Source organism: Antechinus flavipes, chromosome 2, assembly GCF_016432865.1.
Source record: "Antechinus flavipes isolate AdamAnt ecotype Samford, QLD, Australia chromosome 2, AdamAnt_v2, whole genome shotgun sequence".
Lineage (NCBI taxonomy): Eukaryota > Metazoa > Chordata > Mammalia > Dasyuromorphia > Dasyuridae > Antechinus > Antechinus flavipes.
Genome location: NC_067399.1, coordinates 139,964,944 through 139,983,367, shown reverse-complemented (window position 1 = coordinate 139,983,367; position 18,424 = coordinate 139,964,944). Strand labels below are relative to the sequence as shown.

The window sequence follows — 18,424 nt, the reverse complement described above, 5'->3', positions numbered from 1 at the left end:
GGGACATAAATTGGATCAAGCATGGGCTTCTCCTTAGTTTAGGGAGGAGGAGATGGTACAAGCTATACAAATGTTCCACGAATATATGGAAGGTGATGGAGAGGAATTTTCCACACACATCATCACCTATGCTTTAGATTGGTCATGGAATTTCAGCAAAACAGGATGAAAATATCAGTCAGCATTCTTGTGGTTTCATAAATAAGCTCCATAGGAGGTAACAAGAAATGAATGTTGCATTAAAATTTGAGGCCTATTATAGGATTATCAGAATGTATATTTCTGTGTGACATACAAATTATGGATTAATACATTGCTTATTCTTATACCTATAATTAGGTGATTGACTAGATATGTATTATTAGATGAATATATTAAAATAATGCCTAATAATCAGGAATCCCTATAAAATCATTAATGAATTGACTAATATTGATTAGAATTTGAGTAGGGGTCCTTAATGAATCATTGCCTGGTCAAAGTGATGAGAAGTATTCTGTCACTATGTAGTGGAGTACCAATTGATGCAATCCCTCTAAATAAGCAAAAGCAAGAATTCTTTTCTTTGTGGGTGCCATGGAATTTTTTTGTAGTCTTGTAAAGTTTATGGATCCCTTCTCGGAAAAAAAAATTTAAATGGATAAAATAAAATTCATAGAATTGTAAAATAAATCAATTATATCCAAATACTATTGCCCTTAAAAAAAAAATTTCAAAGACCTCAGTTAAAGAAGTCTCAGGTCACGAAATTTGTTGGTAACAAGATGTAGATCTCATCCCTGATGACAATGAGAGCCAGTTCATTCATTTTCTTCTTCCTTAAAATAAATATTTATTAAATATCTATTGCACTGGAAAGTCTTTTGTTATTGAGTTGTTTGAATTATGTCTAAATCTTCATAAACCCTATTTGGGGTTTTCTTGGCAAGAAGCAGTTTGCCATTTTACCAACTCATTTTACAGATGAGGATTTAACTCAAAACAGGATTAATTGGCTTATTGAGGGGTCACAAAGATAATAAATATCTAAGACCAGATTTGAACTTGGGAAGATGAGTACTCCTGATTCCAAGCCCAGTGCTCTATCCACTATGTCATCTAGCTGTTCTGCTGGCAGAGACACAAAAATAAACAAGATACAGATTTGAAGTCAATAGGAAATGACATGAAAACAAAATAGAACATTAAAATATACATAAGAAGGGCATGCATAAGTGCTATGGTATGAGAATTCACAGAGAAAAGACATCTGGGAGTCTTGGGCTGAGCCAGACTTGAAGTCATAATGGCTGGTGTGGATTTTTCCTCAAACGTATAAACCACCAGTCAAAGGAGAATATTGAAAATGGCTGCTTAAGGGCCAGGAGATCATTATATAGTTCAACAACAATACTATATGATGATCAATTCTGATGGACTTGGCCATCCTCAGCAATGAGATGAACCAATTCAGTTCCAATGGAGCAGTAATGAATTGAACCAGCTACGCCCAGAGAAAGAACTGTGGGAGATGACTAAGAACCATTACATTGAATTCCCAATCCCTATACTTTTGCCCACCTGCATTTTGGATTTCCTTCACAGGCTAATTGTACAATATTTCAGAATCTGATTCTTTTTGTACAGCAAAATAATGGTTTGGTCATGTATACTTATTGTGCATCTAATTTATACTTTAATATATTTAACATCTACTGGTCATCCTGCCATCTGGAGGAGGGGGTGGGGAGAAGAAGGAGAAAAACTGAAACAAGAGGTTTGGCAATCGTCAATGCTGTAAAGTTACCCATATATATAACCTGTAAATAAAAGGCTATTAAAAAAAAAAAGAAAGAAAGAAAATGGCTGCTTAGGTAAAGTTCTAGAAAGAGAATGAGTCATAGGATGAAACAGATTTGGAAGTTTGAACTTTTTTTTTAAACTTCTAAAAGTAAAGAAGGAATATCTGGGGGTAGAAGTTATTGGAAGTATTAAAATTGCCAGATAGTTTGTGCTCTGGAGAAGAGATTACTGGTGAGATTACTGAGAAGATGAACAGGGAGTAGATAGTTAACTAGACTTATAGTTAGAGATTGTGGAGGACTATTGATGTTAGGCAAAAGAAAATAAAGATCCAGTCGAGATTTTTGAACAGAGGAATACTATGACAAAATCTTCATAGAGGAAAGATTTGTTTGGTAGCAGTTTGAAGGATAAATTGTAATGAAAAGAGGGTGAAGATAGTAAAGTGAGTTAGGAGGTAATGGCAATAATCTATATGCTTAGGAATGAGGACTGATGTTAGAGTAGCATTAGGGAGGATGGGATAGAAGCAAAGGATATTGCAGTTGGTCAGAATTGATATCTTATTGAATAAGAATCAAAAAGTATGAAAGAAATGCAAATTATATCAACACTAAAGTTATGAACATGGAACAGAGAATGTGTGTTAGTGCCCCTGAAAGAAATAATGAAGTCAGATAAATAGAGGGAAATATAATTAGAGGGAAATTAAAGGGAAAAATAATGAGCTTAGTTTCCAGTATGTTCAACGTGAGGTATTGATGGGAGATTCAGATGGAGATGTTCACGTTACAGATAATTACAGGTTTGGAGGTGGTAGTTGAAATTGAGAATGAATGAGATTTCCAGGAGACAAGGACTAAACTTTGGGTTAAACTTAACCTTAAAGGGATGAGCAGAAAGCAAGGATACAGTGGGTTGGAAAATGAATGGTGAGATATATAAGGAGATGGTATGGTGTTCTTGCTGACCAAAATATGTGCCAAAGGCTATTTGTTATTTTTCGTGCTTGTTTTTGTTGCCGATAGATCTGTATACTAGCATCAAGAATATGATTCAAGACAGGTAGAGGGCAATGATTTGATTAGTTTTGTCTCTGAATCATTCAAAGTCATATTTTGCCTTATTTGGTTGTATCTAATAGTTATGCTGTCCCCCCAGAAATTGTTGCCCTAAGCAGGCTTGCTTCCTTCTTACTCTTTGTATCCCTGTGGTACCACAAAAGATCTCTTCATTTCATGATTTCTCTGATCCCAACATCTCCAAGAAATTTTCAAACTATAAATAAATAGACTCTGTGAAAGACGGCACTCTGCCACACTTCAGCAGGGAATGATGAAAAGAGTCTTGGGAATGAAATGGGTTTTATTCTTCCTTTAAGCTTCCTCTGGCTCATCTTGGACTGGATCTTGGGCAATAAATTTCTAGACTTGAAAAACTCTGGCATGGTCACTCCCAAAAGAACTTGTCAGTGCAAGAAAAATTAAGTACAATGCTACAGATCAGCATGATTTACTATTAATATAAAAGACTCAATAATTTGGGGTTTTCTGTTGCAAATAAAATAAGAAACATCAAAATCAACTTACTGAAGACAAGATAAAGCTAGAATGCAACAACGTTACTTCTTGCTTTCATTCACAAAGGTTACATCCAAAATATAATGAGCAACTTGGAATGTTGTGCAAGAAATTTCATGACAACTTGGAAAACTTGGCTAAGATACAGGTGAAAAAGGAAAAGTTAACATCAACTACTAAAGGAAATTGTAACCTAGGAAATTACAACATGAAAATGCAAATTATCAAGCGATCCTTTTTGATACATGGCTCACAATCTACTCTATGAAATTTCCCATAAGTTTTCAAAAATATAAAAGAAGGAAATATTCCTCAAACAAATCATTGTTTAAATAGAATTTTCTTTAAAATGACAAGTAACATCTATTTAAAACTATCAACAAGCGTCATATGTAATGGGAATAAACTAGAAGCACTCCCAATAACATCAGGGATGAAACAAGGTTGTCCACTATCATCATTACTATTCAATATTGAATTAGAAATGTTAGCTTTCATAATAAGAGAAGAAAAGAAATTAAAGGACTTTGAGTAGCTAATGAGGAAACAAAATTATCACTCTTTGTAGATGTGGATGTATGTCATACAGATGATATGATGGTATATTTAAAGAATCAACTAAAAAGTACTACAAACAATTAAAAACTTTCTCAGAGTTGCAGGATACAAAATAAATTCACACAAATCACCCACATTTCTATTTGTTACCAGCAAAGTTCAACAGCAAGAAATACAAAGAGAAATTCCATTTAAAATAACTGTGGAAAATATAAAATATTTGGGCATCTACATGCCAAGGCAAATCTAGAAATTATATGAGCACAATTACAAAACACTTTTCAGACAAATAAAGTTAGATCTATTGGGATCTGGAGACTGGAAACTGGAACTGGAAAAATACCAAATGCTTATGGGTAAGTTGAACTAATATAATAAAAATAACAATTCTACTTAAATTAACCTACTTATCCAGTGCCATACCAATCAAACTCCCAAGAGATTACTTTACAGAGCTAGAAAAAATAATAACAAAATTAATCTGGAAGAACAAAAGGTCCAGAATTTCAAGGGAATTAATGAAAAAATGCAAGTGAAAGTGGCCTCGCTGTGCCAGACCTAAAACTATATTACAAAGCAGCCATTTAGTACTGGCTAAAAAATAAGTAGTAGATCAGTGAAATAGGGAAGATTCACAAGACACAATAGTTAGTGATTATGTATAGTAATCTAGAGTTTGATAAAGACAAATACATCAGCTTCTGAAATAAGAACTCATTATTTGACAAAAATTTCTGGGAAAAATGGAAAACAATATGTCAGAAACTAGGAATTGATTAACACCTAACATTCTATACCAAGATAAATTTGAAATGGATTCATGATTCAAACATAAAGAATAATACTATAAGCAAATTAGGAGAACAAGGGATGGTCTATCTCTCAGATCAGATTTATGGACAAAAGACTAGAGGACATTATAAAATGAAAAATGGATAATTTTGATTATATTAAATTAAAAAGATTTTGTACAAACAAAACCAATGCAGCAAAGATTAGAAAGGAATCAGTAACCTGGAAAAAATTACATCCAAGTGTTCTAATAAAGATATATAGAGAATATATATAACATATAGAGAGAATTGATTCAAATTTATAAGAATACAAGCCATTTTTCTATTGATAAATGCTAAAATTACAAGAACAGACAATTTCCATCTTCTGTATTCTGCAGTATAGAGACAGTGGCCTCCTTTTTCTTCCTTGCACTGAACACTTTATCTCCTAACTGCCTATTTTTATTAATTATCCTAAAGACCTGGAACTCTCACTTCTCATTTCTGTTTCCTTAGCTTTTTTGAAGTCTTATTATGTAAAATTTCACTTTCCATAGAAAAGATTTTTCCAATTCCACTTCATACTACTACCTCCCCTAAGGTGATTTTAGGCCTATTGTTAGAAAACTAAATAGAAAATGGAAATAGAAAGACATATATATATACAATTACACACATACATTATTTTTATATATGTATATATGTAAACATGCTCTTTTTTAATAATAGCTTTTTATTTTCAAAATATGTGCAAAGATAATTTTCAACATTCACACTTAGAAAACCATGTGTTCCAAATTTTTCTCCTTCCTTTTCTCTTTCTTCCTTCCTTAAACAGCAAGTAATCCAATTTAGGTTAAATGTGCAATTCTTCTAAACATATTTCCATATTTCTTGCTGCACAAGAAAAATCAGATCAAAAAGGAAAAAAAAAAAGAGAAAGAAAAAAAAAGAAAACAACAACAAAAAGATGGAAATAGTATTTTGTGATCCACATTCACTGCCCAAAGTTCTTTTTCTGGATGCAGATGGCTCTCTCCATCACAAATCTACTGGAATTGGTCTGAATCACCTCATTGCTGAAAAGAGCCATGTCCATCAGATTTGATACACATAATCTTTATTGCTGTGTATAGTTTTTTCTAGTTCTACTCACTTCGCTCGGCATCAGTTCATGTAAGTCTCTCCAGGCCTTTCTGAAATCATCCTGCCAATTTTTTTTAACAATAATAATATTCCATTACATTCCTATACCATAACTTATTCAGCCATTCTCCAACTGATGGGCATCCACTCAGTTTCCAGTTTCTTGCTGCTACAAAAAGGGCTTTCACAAACATTTTTGTACATGTGGGTTCTTTTTCCTTTTTTATGATATCTTTAGGATATAGACCGAGTAATGGCACTGCTGGGTCCAAGGGTAGGCACAGTTTGATAGCCCTTTTCCAAATTGCTCTCCAGAATGGTTGGATCAGTTCACAACTCCATCAACAATGCATCAGTATCCCAGTTTTTTCCTACCCCCTCCAACATTTATCGTGATCTTTTTCTGTCATCTTAGCCAATCTGAGAGATGTGTAGTTGTGCCTCAGATAAACGCGTTCTTTATCATAGTTAATCCTCAAAAGTCCACTTTGGACTTTGATCAGGAAGGTGATGTCATGATTTGCAAGTGAATTGGATTTAAGTATGAGAGGGCTATGCAAAGTTACCAGCTATACTCTCTCCTCTAGACTTACCTGGGTCCAGTGACATGATATAGATCAGAATGATTTGTATGTACAAATATATATGAAATATTTAGTAGCAGTTCTGTTATTAATCATTCATGTGTAACTCATAGTGATCTCATTTAATGTTATTATTTTTTTTTGGCTAAGATACTGGAATGCTTTGCCATTTCTTTCTCTACTTCATTTTAGAGATGAGGAAATTGAGGTAAAGAGGATTAAGTGACTTGCCCAGGGTCTCACAGCAAGAAAGTATTTGACTGGATTTGAACTCAGGAAGAAGAGTCTTCCTGACACCGGGATTGGCTCTCTATCTACTGTGCTAAACTTAGTTGCCTTTGTTTGAAAATAAATAGATAGATATTTTGAATACAGTTGTTTGTATTTTGTTTTCCTATTAGACTATGAGCATCTTGCGAGCAGGAACTGTTTTCTTTCCTTTATATGTCCAGTGTTAAGGATGTGCCTAATACAGAGAAGATTTTTAATAAATGCTTATTGACTTGATCTGTTGACATGACTGACTTTATGATGATGCAACAATCTTTTATTCCTTCAATAAAGTTTATTGTTTTGTCTAGCTTTCCACTGTAATCTTTTGGTGATTTAATGACTATGAGATTAAATCTGTAAATTTTTATGTAAAGGAAGCAGTCTAGTTAGTGGTTAAGATTCTTCCTTAGAAATGGAACATTCAAATGCTTCCTCTTATATCTGTGGACCTAATTATTGTGGAATAATTAATGAATCAATGATGCTTTAAAATATTTGTTAAGTATATAAGATAAATATATGATAATAGGAGAAGATAGACAGGAATAAAACAGCACCTGAGTCTTTTCCTTGTGCTCTTGTTAAGAGGCTAGAAGAAATCTTGGAGATTTTTCTAGGTTTTTTTGTCCCTTTGACATTGGCTTAAAGTTCATTTGGGAAAGAGCATTTATTATGAAGTGATTCCCTCAATTGCTTGGATTTTGCTATCAGCTTCTTCAGTCTCAGAGATTTCCAAATGGCAGAATCCTCCTCTCAGACCCATCCTACCAGCAAGCATAACTCTGAGTCACCCTGGATTCTTAGGGTCTGTCTGGGGTTATGCCAGTGAGGGATGGTTCTTACAGACACCTGTGGTAGCCAGAGAAGAACCAGCAGTCAGGTGATGTATAGTTCAGCATAGAGAAAAACCAGAGTGAGTTACTTGGTATCAACAAAAATAAAATTATCAACCAGCTTGCTTAAATGTAGTGAGGGACTTATGCAAAGTAAATGGGAAGAAGAGAGGAGACACGGAATTAATTTGCTGTCAGCTCTTATTCAATCTTGATATTTGCATTGCCTTTGAATCACAAGATAGGCAGAAATAGGGAACAACTGTTTCCAGGGTGCAGGAGCTCTCTGGGCCTACAGAAAAAATTCTATCAGTCAGAAAACAGCAGGATCCTGGGCCAAGGTAGTAGCAGTTATGGCCTCGTGGGAAAAAAATGTAATGAACTGAAAGGGGAGAAATATTGAGTTTGAATCTGGGCTCTGTCATCTCCTTGCTTTGTGGTTTTGTGAGGACGCCACTGGATCTTTCTATTCATTTATTCCATATCTAATAAATGGAGATGATGATACTTGTAGCAATGTTATCATACCCAATAAGCTCAGAACTTTAGAATGAAAAAAGATTTTAAAGGACATCTGTTCTAACCCTTTAAAATATTTGTTAAATATATTAAATAAATATAGGATAATGGGAGAAGATAGAGGACAGGAATAAAAAATCACCTGTGTCTTTTTCTTGTGCTCTTGTTAAGAGGCTAGAAGAAATCCTGGAGATTTTCCTAGGTTTTTTTGTGCCTTTTACATTGGCTTAAAATTTCACTGAGGAAAAAACATTTATTATGAAGTGATTTCCTCAACTGCTTGGCTTTTGTTATCAGCTTCTTCAGTCTCAGAGGTTTCCAAATAGCAGAATCCTTCCCTCAGACCCATCCTATCAGCTGATGAAGAGTCTGGAGCTCAAAGGGATAAAGGTCTTCCTCACAGTCACAGAGCTAGTAAGTGTTTGAAGTGGGATTCAAACGCACATATCACTCATTCCAGCGAGGCTGAATGACCTAGGCTCAAGGCTCAGTTTGGAGACATCCTGGTTTTGTGAACCAAACTTTCCAGTGCCCAAGATGATTTTCTAAGAATACAAGCTGGAATAGTAGAAAAAATTTCCTAAAGTTTCTAACTCCTTTGCCACCACCATATTATTCAACAACAGAAAGAGGTATGTTTTCATTAATGGAATAGACAGAAAATATGATGCGTCATCACCAGCCTTGCCACTGCAAGGATCATTTGACTCTCCATCTTTCTCACAGCTCACCCCTCTTAAATGTGTTTTCTTTCCGCATTCTACTGTGAGCATTCTACTGTGAGTGGGAAATGTCTTAAATTTCTACTTGTATTGCCAGTACTTACCTCACTACTCTGCACATGGTAAGTGCTTAATCAGCACTCTTCCTTTTATTCCTTTATTCCATATACTGCTGCTGATTTCTCCTCCTTCTTTCCATTTCACTCTTTTTTCCTCATTTGCCATTGCACTTAGAGCCTAGAAGCCAACTCTGAAAATTGTCTATGGCTCGGCCAAAAGTTTGGTAGGAGAAAGGGTTGAAATTATTGAACTTCTTTGAATTGAATTACCCTATATTATCGGTTGGTTACTCTTATTACCATTATTCTGGATTATGAGGAAATGAGGAAGCTAAATACAGAGGACTGATAAACCTCAGTATCTAACAATGACTTCCCCTGAATAAATATATGTTGAATTTTATTGAACTTTAAAAACTATTTAGTCTTTCCACTTTGCATAGTTCCACCTGGCAGTGGAATGGTACTCTGCACTCAGGTCCTGAGGAATCCCCACAATTTACCTCCACCCGCTAGTTTGAAAGGAATGAATCAAAGAGGATATCCCAGCACAAAACAGAGAATGGGGAAGAGAAATGAAGGGAAAAAAAACTATCAATTAATGGATAACTTACTTATTCTAGGGCCAAAGAGCATAATAACAATGTCCTCTGTACTCATAAATATCTCATCATAAAGAGATATAGTTAAAGGAATTGTATAGATCAAGATGAGTGTGTGTGTGTGTGTGTGTCTGGGTGTAGGAAAGGAACAGTTATTGGTAGAGTAATGAAGATCTTCTGTTCTCTCTATTCCCAAAGATGGGTTATAAGGTGAAGGTTTGTATTTGTGGAAGGAAAGGATTGAATTTCCTAGTATTGGCTGTGTAGTTTGAGGAACTGTATTTGTTTGTTGTCTCTGCAGATTTTTACCTCCTTTCTAGTGGTGTGATTTTGTGGAAGTCACTTAACTATGTGAGTTTCAATTTCCTCATATGTGAAATAAAGGAGTTGAATATAGATCACCTCTTAAAATCTCTTTCTGCTTTAAGTCTGTGCTCTTATGATAGCATAGACTATGGTTGTGTTAAATATCCTACGAATACAAAAAATGACCCAATCTTATTTATGCCATTGACATTGAATTTTTTAAGGTTTATACAACTGACAAAGATATGGTAAAGAGAAAAGAAGTGGGAAAATTCTGAAGGATAGAGTTTGGCGGGGAGGACATTTCTTGTGGAATCAGTCTCTTCATATTTTTGTCAATTCTTTCTCTGAACACACATAGCATCTTCCTTCATATGTCTTTCTTAGTTAATTTGGGTGAATATTTATATTCTAAACCAGCTTCTAGAGATGGAAATGAAAAATCTAAACTACATTTAGCTCCTGATACCTAAACTCTGTTCTATCTTGTAATAAGAAATCCTATGTTTATAGAATGAAAGCATTTTAGGTATTCATTTTCTGAAAAACATTGTCCTCAGATTTTTCTTTCATTCATGCATTTATGGGGAAAATATTTTATTCTTACTTTATACATTGTATGATGCTAATTGTTTTGATGGTCTTATTAAGTTTCTTAAATTCTAGATTAGCTGATTTTCTTTGCAAATCCCAATCTATAATCCTATGTACACAAATAGCTATAATATATGTTAACAAAATACCATTAAGGTCTTGGTTGGAAGACTCCCAAGTTTCACTGAAATCAGAAAAACATCTTAAAAGACACAGCCACAAAAGAATAAGAATATACAGCAACTGTTTTGATTTCATTTAATTCTTTATCAGGATGATGGCTTTACAATAAGATATTAATGAACAAGAATTCACATTTTGATTAATTTTATTTTCAAGTTCACTAGGGAATGAAAATGGGTATGATTAATCATAAGCCATTTTATATTTCAACCATTGTAAGTAAATATTGTTATTAAATGCATGAGTTGGTTTTCCTGCTTTAATAAACAGGGCATATTGAACATAATTGAAGCTTTTGTTAGTGATTGAGAATCTGTTGGTAATCATTTGAATACTTGTAATTATAAAAGGTATTGGGCAAGAATCATATGTAATCTCAGAGATCATCTATTTCAAAATTTCCTAAACCTGTTTTTGTGTCATAGATCTCTTTGGCATTCTTGTGAAGTCTGTTAATAAAATAAAATATATAAAATTACAAAGGAAAGAAATTATGCTGGAATAAAGTTATCAAATTATTTTTTATAAAAGTTCAGAGACTTTAAGTTAAGAACTTCTGATTTGCTGAGGATAAAGAAAGAGTTTATGATTAAACAAAAGACAGAGTATCATGAAAGAGAAAATGAATAATTTTACTAAATTAAAAAAATTTTACATAATAAAACCAATGAAGCCATAAGTAGAAGGAAAACGGGAAAATGGTAAAAATAGAACAAATTTCTCTGATAAAGGTTTCAGTTCTCAAATTTATAAAAACAAGATTTGTTTCCAAATTGATAAATGATAGGCCGCTTTCTTTCCAAAAACAAAAACTATCAAAAATCAAAATGCTTTAAATCACTATTGATTAGAGAAATTAAAATTAAAACAACTCTGAGGCACTACCTTATATCTGTTTGACTGGCTAACATGAAAACAAAGGTGAAGTTGTGAACTGGACTAACCATTCTGGAAAACAATTTGCAACTATACTACAGGACTATAAAATTGTATATACTTTTGGGTCTAGCAATACTTCTACTAAGTCTGTATCTCAAAGAGATCAAAGAAAAAGACTTGGGTCTTCTTAACTCCAAGCCTGGCTTTCTCTCCACTGCTCCACCTAGCTACCATTACTCCTTCCATTCTACCAGGCTATCCTTTCATCTCATTCCTAGGGATACGTGAACCCCCACGAGCAAAGCCCCCTTGGTGGCAACAATCCTGGGCTAAATGCCCTGCTGGGCAATGTAACTGGAGTATGTCCTAGTTACAACACAGAGTTCCTTAAAGGAGCCCCAGAAATCATCTAGTCCAACCTCGTGATTAGATAAAGCACGGGAAGCTCACAGAGAGGGGCCGACTTGCCCGTGGTCACATCGGGGCAGACCCCAAATCTAATTCCAGCCCTTCGCAGATGGCCACGTTGCATCCCCTGGAGAGTCTGTACAGGATGGTAGGGGAGAAGGGTTTCTGGGTCACCTGTGACCAGGAGGACCAGTGCTACCCTGAGAGATGGGTAGAGAGGGTTGGATTTAGGAATTTAGAGAAACCGGGGTTCAAGTCCAGTCCCTGACACCTGCATGTAAGCTCCTTTAGCCTCAGCTGTAAAATTAGGATGATAATCCTATGTACTTGTTGTGAAGACCAAATAAAATAGTATGTATAAAAGGTTCCACAAACTTTAAAGTGCTATGAAATATCCGCTCTCATTGCCTCCAAAAGAGCTGGTAAGCCCTGGTCCTTGTATAACTCCCAGGTGGAAGAGGCTGACTCCTCGGGGAAGCAGCCTGAGACACTCACCGGTGGAAACAAATTGGTAAAGCAGAGACTTGACCGCCACTTCCCCTGGCTCGGTTCCTCTGAAAAATGCTGGACTGTGTGTTAGAGAAGAAAGCGAAAGGTTCATTACAATCCAAGGGCAGAGCTGGGCGGAACCAAGCTGGACCGAGACTGGGCTTTGTGTTGGAGGAGAAAGTGAAAGGCAAACCGGTCCGAGTGCTGATCCGTGCCGAGCCCAGCCCAGCCCATCCAGGCTGATCCGGGCGGGGCCGGGCCGAGCTGAGCCAAGCTGCGCTGGACCTCCCATCACTCTTTGCTTTTTGGGGGGCACTACTGTCTTTTCCTCCAACCCCTGCCATGCCTCTTGCACTAGAGCTATGATCAGAGGAAAACAGATTTAGGGCTGAAGAGGACCAAAGAAGCCGGTTAGTTACACTCTCCTATTATAGATGAGGAAAGAGGCTCAGGTAGGTTAAATAGCTTGCCTAGAGTTGCAGAGATAGCAAGCATCAGATGGAAGAAGATAGGCACTTATGGCACAGACCCTGACTCTAGACTCCTTCTAGGGAATGATCATTTAACTTTCCTATCGAAGGGAACAGGGAACAGGATACGTTTCCTTTTGTCCCTCTCTCTTTCCCTTGTGAAACATAAATCTCAACTCTTTTTAGAATGAAAGCAGCTTTTGCCTTCCTGCCCCTCTCCCCTCCAGTCCAGGATCAGCTTAGGGAAGAGGAGTAGCACTTATAGGAGGATGACTGAGGAGAGCAAAAACTTTGCCTTGGGAGGTCATCAGATCAAAGCATTCACAGAGAGTTTAGGGTTCATTTAGTCCGATCCTTTCCAGAATTTTACAGAGGAGGAAACAAACTTAGAGAGCTGAAGAAGTTACTTTTCCAAGGTCATAGGTTTAATGAACAGCAGAACTGGTAAATGGACCTCAGTCACTCGACCCAAATCCAGGGCTCTTTCAGTGAGGGAATATTGGTTTGCATGTGTTTTGTTGCTAACTAGCTGAGGAGCCTATTCCCAATCTATTGGCATTTCATCTCTTCCTTCCTTTACCTAACCTCATTCTTCATCTACACTATGGAGGAAGAGTAGGGTTATGTATGTACAATCTCAACAGGACACTTGCTGCTGCTAGGCAATTTTCCTATGCCTCCCTATGTCCTTTTATGCCCTTGACCCCTCAATTCTCTCCCAGGCCACCTCCCTTGCACTAGCCTCTCCCTCCTCTTCTTCCCATCTTGACCCCTTGATGAACAATTCAAGTCCACATTGTCTTCCTTTCTTGAATCCTTCATCTCCTTATTTTGTATTGCCATTTTGCCCAACTAAACCTCATCCTTGATCACTCCCACAATTCATTACTTTCATTCCTATGAATGAAACAAAAAATTGCAGTGGACTGAGTTAAGAAGACAATAAGAGTAGAGAAAGGAGAGGCACCTATAGTAGACTCCTTTTTCAAAGAGGTTAGATACAAAGGACTGAAGAGATATAGGATGATAGCAAGGATGGAAGGATCACATGAGGGATTATTTTCAGGATTATAGTTTATAGACAGTAGGAAGAGAATCAGTAGAGAGAGAGAGATTGAAAATAAGTGAAGGAGTGGAGATGACAAAGGAGGCAATCTGTTGAAGGAAAAGGGCTGGGATGGATCACTTGAACAAGAAGTTTACTGTCTTCTTAACCTTTGTAATATGGCTTCTGACAGTATCTATTCCCTGTAATGTCCATGCTAGCTCTCTGGTGAGCCTTGGGATCAGCCGAGGCTTTGGGCTTAGTGGGGGAGTAAAATAAAAGAGGCAGGAGAGCAGCCACATGGCTGGTCAAAGATGGAGTCTGGAATCTGGAGTCTGGGGCCTAAAGTCTTCTCAGTGGCTGAGAAACAGGTTTCTCCAAAGTTCCCAATATCTCAATTGCTAAATTCGATAGCCTTTCTCAAACCTCACTCTCCTTATCTCTGCAGCCTTTGAAAAAGCTGCTGATCCTCTCTCCCTTTCCTGATTTTCTCTTCCTTCTAGCTTTCCTGGACACTATTGTCTCTTAGTTCTTTTTCTACCTATCTAATCTGTCCTTCTCAATTTCTTTTACTGATTCCCCTTCCAGATCATGCCCTCTAACTCGAGGTGTTCCTCAGGGATCTATTCTGGACCCTCTTCTCTTTTCTTTCCATACTAGTTCATTCAATCTCGTTTGCTTGTGTGCATTTAATTACCATCTCCATGCTGATGACTCTCAAATCTATTTATCCTGCCCCAAACTCTCTACTAATCTCCAATTTTCAATTTCCAACAGCCTTTCTCAAAATGAATGTCCCATACATATCTTACACTCTTTATGTCCAAAAACAGAATTCATATTTCCTCTTAAATCTTTTTACCCACTTTGTTGAGAGCAACATGGATCTCCCCAGTCCCTTAGGCTTGCAAGCCTAGGAGTCAGCCTGGATTCTTTACTCATGTTCAATCTATTGCCAAGGCTTATTGATTTTTCCCCTTTGCAACATTTCTGGGGCTGCCTCCCCTTCCTCCTTGGACACTGCCATCACTCTAGAGCAGGTGCTCACACCTGAATTGCTGCAATAGTATACTGGTGAGCTGGTCTACCCACAAGGCTCTCCTGGCTCCAATCCACCCTTCCCTCTGTCACTGAAATTACTTTCCTAACATTTAGGCCCCATTCTGTTACTTCCTCTATCCAATAAACTTCAGGGGCTTCCTGTTGCCTCAGGATCAAATTAAAAATGCTCTGTTTGGCATTTAAAGCCCTTTATAACCTAGCCTTCCTTTTTAGTCTTCTTACATCTTACTCCCCAACACATATTACTGGATCCAGTGACCTTGGACTCCTGGTTGTTCCACAGAAAGATCCCCATGTCTCTGCTTTGTCTCTGCAGATTCTGGGATTGTCTCTGGCTGTGACCCAGGCTTGCAATGCTCTCCCTTCTCTGTTCTCACTAGAGTGGGGGCTAATCTGGTTCTTTATGGGCTGGGGTAAAGATAAAACCTAAGGGCTCTAGCCCTAAAGACAGATGGCTAAAGCAATGTCAGAGATAGACTGGCCTAGCTGAAGTTAAATGTATTTTCTTACAAAAAATGCAGCTGTGATGTAGTCCAGATGTATCAAACATGTGGCCCACAACTTTACTGATTATGGTCCAAATGAGTCGTTTAGTTATTCTTCCTTCAGTCCTGTCTGACTTTGTGTGGTCCCATCTGGAGTTTTCTTAGCAAAGATACTAATGATTTGCTATTTTCTTTTCCAGCTCATTTTAAAGATGAAGAACCGAGGTTTTCAGGGTGAAGTTACTTGCCTGGGGTCACAGAACTAGTAAGTTTCTGAGGCCATATTAGAACTCAGGAAGATGAGATTTCCTGAATCCAGGGCTGGCACTCTATCTGCTGTGCCTTCTGGCTGCCCTAGCCCAAATCAGATTAAAATGTGATATTAAAATAAAATGCTTAACAAAACAAAAATACAATAAAACACAAATTATATTAATGTGTAGTTTTCTGAGTCAATATGTGACTGGAAGGTATCTTTATCTAGGCTTTAATGGCTTTCATGTCTATTTGAATAGGTGAAAGAATCCAGAACATAGAAAAGCAGTGTAGGATTCCAGCTTCTGCTCTGTACTTTCTGAGTATGTGATCATTCACCTCTCCTGTGCTCTATACCCTGGATGATCTTAGGCAATCATTTCACTCCTCTGAGTCTGTTTCCTCATATGTAAAAAGAGTGAGTCAAACAAGAGAGCATGAAGTTCCTTCCAGTACTCATGCTCTGAAAACAATTTGGAGGGCACTAAATTGAGGGATGCTTTCTCCTGGGCTAATTCTATGTATCAGGAAAGAAGTCTGCAGCTTGAAGCCTCTGATAAGTTAATTACTCAACAGTAAATAACTTAATCAATCTGAGATACAGGAAAAAAGGATGATCAGAAATGAGACTATAGCACTTCCTATACTGTCCAAAAGGGGACCCTGCAGTAAGGGTCCAGTAGCATATTAGGGTTTGGGGTCATGGGAGTTGGGAATATCTTGGAATATTTTAGGAGAACCAGGGAAATTGACAAATTTAATCGGTACTCCCAGGGATCCCAGGATGCCTGGCCCTTCACATAGATTGGGAAAGGTTATTTAAAGTCAGAGATTGTAGTAGAAGGTCAGGGAAGATGATTAAGTTCTGGAGAGCTTCATGAGCACATGCAAGATGGAGACATGGATTTAAGATCACTGGCACTGTCACTGGTCTCAGGAAGACTGAATCTGAGGATGGTTTATCTTTCAACAGACAACAAAAGGCTAGGAAGTAATAAAACAGCAAGCCATTTCTAAGCATGTGAAAAAAAATGCTCTAAATCATTATTGATCAGAGAAATGCAATGCAAATTAAGACAACCCTGAAATTTCACTATACACCTTTCAGATTGGCTAAGATGGCAGGAAAAGATAATGACAAATGTTAGAGGGAATGTGGGAAAACTGGGACACTGATACATTGTTGGTGGAACTGTGAACAGATCCATCCATTCTGGAGAGCAATATGGAACTAAACCCAAAGGGCTACCAAACTGCACAATCTTTGATCCAGTAGTGTCTCTACTGGGCCTGCATTCCAAAAAGATCATAAGAAAGGGGAAAAGTGACTCACATGTGCAGAAATGTTTGTAATAGCTCTTTTTATAATAGCAAGGAACTGGAAACATCATTTGAGAAATAGCTGAATAAGTTATGATTTGTGAATGTTATAGAACATGATTGTTCTGTAAGAAACAATCAGCAAGATGATTTCAGAGAGGCCTGGAGAGATTTACATGAATTGATACTAAGTGAAGTGAGTAGAACCAAGAGAACATTGTACACAGCCACAAAAATATTTAGGGGACTATCAATTCTGATGCATATGGCTCTTTTCAATAATGAGGTGATTCAGGCCAATTCCAATAGATTTGTGATGGAGACAGCCATCTGCATCCAGAGAGAGGATTATGGGGACTGATTGTGGATCACAATATAGTATTTTTTATTGTTTATGGTTTGTTGTTGTTGCTTGCTTGCTTTTTTTTCCCTTTCTCACTTTTTTTTGATCTGATTTTTCTTATGCAGAATGATAAATGTGCAAATAGATTTAGAAGAATCACTTATGTTTAAATTATATTGGATTACTTGCTGTCTAAGAAATCGGGAAAGGGAGGGAGAAAAATTTGGAAAACAAGGTTTTGCAAGGGTGAATGTTAAAAACTATCTTTGCATGTATTTTGAAAGCAAAAAAAAAAAAAAACCCACTATTATTTAAAGAAACAGACAAGAAAACCAGATCATTGTTGAAGAGCTCACCTATGTTACAAACCAAGATCTTGTTTTAAACTAGTTATTCATGTGATTGTATCAGCCCTTTATTTAGAATAGTTGGCTTGATTTAGAAAGCATGTTACTTGAAACTGGACATTGAACATAATTTTTCCAAAGCCATTTCATTTTAAAGTCCAAATTTCCAATACCAAAACAAAACTTTCTTTCCAGATGCTATAATATGGGATTATTATTGAATCATACATTTTTTTCAGGGTCACAGTTCTAGTTTTTTTTTTTCCCTTGCATAATGAGTTGCTTGATTCTACCTTAGAAATCTCTGAACTCACTCTGGTAATAACTTTTAAAGTTGATTTTGGTCATGCATTAAGAACCTACAGTAAAAGTCATGACCCTCCTTATTTGACTACTACTAGGAAAACTGATCACATATTTGGCAGAAAATGCTTAGATCAACACTATATTTCCACAATAAGTTTCAAATAGATTCTCAACCTATTGTTAAAAAAAAACACCACATAACGGGGTGAGATTAGGAGAATGAAAGGAGAATACCTTTCACAATCATAAGTGGGAGAATTCTAAACCAAAGGATAGAGATATTCATTAAAAATAGATTTTGAATTACAGAAAATTAAAACACATTTGCACAAACAAAACCAAGAGAAATTATGTTGGGAAATAAAATGGTTTACTCAAATAACTAAAAATAAAATCTCCTATAGGAAATAGATTAAAAAAATGAGACCAAAAACCATTTTCTGACTAAGTGTTCAAAAGATATGAACAAATGACCTTTAGAATTAAAAAATGCAATTA

At 36.5% G+C, this 18,424-nt stretch overlaps 1 pseudogene; it reads left to right on the top strand.

The window, feature by feature from the left end:
- Positions 1-3,140: 3,140 nt before the first annotated feature.
- On the top strand, positions 3,141-17,744 carry LOC127546491 (cyclin-dependent kinase 2-interacting protein-like; annotated as a pseudogene).
- The last annotated feature ends 680 nt before the right edge of the window (positions 17,745-18,424 follow it).